The sequence below is a fragment of the Mustela nigripes genome, chromosome 5, assembly GCF_022355385.1.
Source record: "Mustela nigripes isolate SB6536 chromosome 5, MUSNIG.SB6536, whole genome shotgun sequence".
NCBI classification, from domain to species: Eukaryota; Metazoa; Chordata; class Mammalia; order Carnivora; family Mustelidae; genus Mustela; species Mustela nigripes.
Window position 1 is genome coordinate 97,829,886 of NC_081561.1, and position 2,684 is coordinate 97,832,569.

The window sequence follows — 2,684 nt, forward strand, 5'->3', positions numbered from 1 at the left end:
TGAGGGACCTGTCATAGGACATGCTGGAGACAATGGTCTGGACTGGCATTGAATGACTGTCAGGGCCTACATAGTGCCAATGCAGCCTATTAGGACCCACACCTGTTACTTAGACTTGATGTCTCATGTGTGAATGAGGTTCTGCTAGGTGCCACACTGTGGCCATTCATTATGTCAATATAGTAGATGCTGCTGGTGGTATCTGTAGGACGTCAGTGCAGCGGAGGGTTCAGATGTCCCAGATCTTGATTATCTGGTTAGGAGCCACTGTACATGTAGCTTTGACCAGGGCCTGCACACAATGGTTGAGGCCATGAACTCCTTCTTTAACTTCAGCTTGTTGGGTCGGAGGTTCCGGGAATGCAGGAGGAACAATAGAAATGACCACCGGGTCCGCTATCTTCCAGTCCCCCGCCCCCCTCCTGCATGCTTCCTTAACCCTAGACCCTCCCGCCAAAAGGGTGTATGTCCAGGTCATGTCTCCATAGGTAACCCCATACCTATGCAGGAAACGGGAGTATCAGGAGACCTCACCCCATACCTTCCGATCACCAAATATGGATGTGAGCCCATGCCCTGCCTTGGCCTCCCCCGCTAACTCCCTCCCAGTGCGACTTCCCCCACTCCCCTTTCCGGAGTCGAGGAACCTCGCCAGAGGGTGCCCACCTCCTCCCGGTGTGACTTCCTTGGCTCCCCTTCTCCTGAGCCCTGAAACTTCGCTGGAGACTGCTGTTAATAAATCTTGCCTTGCGCCTATCTCCCCTGGTGTCGTGTTTATCTCGCCTATAAAACCTAACGCAACTTAGTGCCCATGTCCCAGACCTGGATGTCCTCAAGAGCTGCTGAAGAGCATGCTGTATGAGGAGACCAGTGTGTATACCAATTGTCTGGGCCTGGGTCACGTTTACCCTATGCAGGTTCTGGATATCCCATATGCTGTATGGTCTTCTGTGCTACTGTCAAGCTTGTGCCCCTGAAGGCAGAGCAATCAGCACAACCCTCCAGCATCTCCTGGCACTTGCAGTTGGTACCAATATCCCACATGTCACCCATGGAGTAGATGCAGAGACACCAGACAGGGCCACTTTGGCCCATGCGGTTTCCTTTGCACTTGAAGGTCTGCTGAGAGTCATAGGATCCTTGGATGCCTGTGTTCAGCCGTGGATTGATGTAGAACAGCTTGTCATTCAACATGGATACGTCCCTCCAGAGCTCCAATTTTAGTATATGTGCTGCCGAAGCGAGCACCCTCCAGAGCTCCATAGGGTCTTCTCTGAGCTCCCTGATTTTAGTCTAGAATATCAAACTTGAGCTTAGGCTCTTCTCCAGCTGGTCAATCTTCTCTGAGATCTTGCCCAAGCATGAAGTGCTGAAAACAGTTCCCTGGTTCTTCTGGGTCAGCACTATGTGTATTTTGTGGAAGCTGTCAGCCTTTTGCTGGAGGAACTCCTTCAGGTTTTCTCAACTCATACATAACCTGGTTTCCCATGAACAGGCACCTGAAAGAGTGGGGATACTCGATGTGCTTGTAATCCTTAAGGGGTCCTTCAGGTTCATCTTGAGGGGGGGATGGCCACTAGGGTTGTTGGAACACCATACAGGCCTGCAGTCACAGCAGCCCTTAGGGTCTTCCCAGGCACTGTGCTTGATGGTGAAGGGGTCCCCACTGGCATCTACCTCAAAGCTGATGGGCTTCCTGCCAGCCACCAGTCGACAGCCATGCCTGCAGTGAAGGAAGAGCTCCCAGATCTACACTCCACTGCAATTTTGTTCACTACCACCATCAACTTGGTGTTTGTGGGACACTTCTTTGACTTTAAGATCCATCTTTGATAAAACATGTGCCTCCACGTGCTGATCACAGGGTCCCTGAACACACTGTAGCAGAGCTGGCAACAGAACTTCACTGACGGCTGCTCAGCAAACACCAGTGGCTCCAGCTACTCTTCGTACTCTGGCAGCAAGAATGCAGAGTGCAGAGACAGGCTGGACTCTGAGTGTAGGCAGCTGCCAGAGATGGCACAGTATAGCTTGGATGCAGAGTGCAGGGTGCTGGGGACCTGCTGTCTTCCTCAACCTGAGGGAGGCAGGTAAGGGTGCTGGAGGAGTGGGGGGGGGGGGCACGCCATGGTACTCTTTGTGAATGTTGGTCCTATTGGCTTTTACAATGGTAGTGACAGCTGAAAAGGCGGGCCCCAAAGTCTTTTCCATCCTGGTCCCTATGGTGAGATCTGGGGTGGATGGCTTTGTAGGCTTCCCAGAGCAGTTGTAGCAGGTGCCTTTGCCTGACCTCATGCTCATGAGAGGTATTTTGGGCATTTATGTAACGTCCCCTACCTGTGGCCACCGGGAAATAGCAATGCCACCCTCCAGCTTCATTGGGCCCCCTTGACTGCCTCTCTAGAAAGGAACCTGTGTGCATTTTAAAACACAGAATTTTAAAAATAATTATTAGCCACATCTACTAAGAGAATCAACAAGGTAAGTTTGGTATCATTAAGTTATACATATTCCCTTCTACATAAGGTCATGATAAATTTTGCACAATGTAAGAGCACAGAGACCATCAGGGACTTCAATTTTACAGATACTAAGCTCAGTTTAAATGACAGAATTGAAAGACCTTTGAGGTCTGAATTTCTCCAGTGCTCACTGCCTGAGTACTGAGACACACAGCAAGAAAA

General features: G+C 50.6%; 1 pseudogene; it reads right to left on the reverse strand.

Annotated features, from left to right (window-relative positions):
* Positions 1-548: 548 nt before the first annotated feature.
* LOC132018680 (E3 ubiquitin-protein ligase TRAF7-like) lies at positions 549-2,295 on the reverse strand (annotated as a pseudogene).
* Positions 2,296-2,684: the final 389 nt, after the last annotated feature.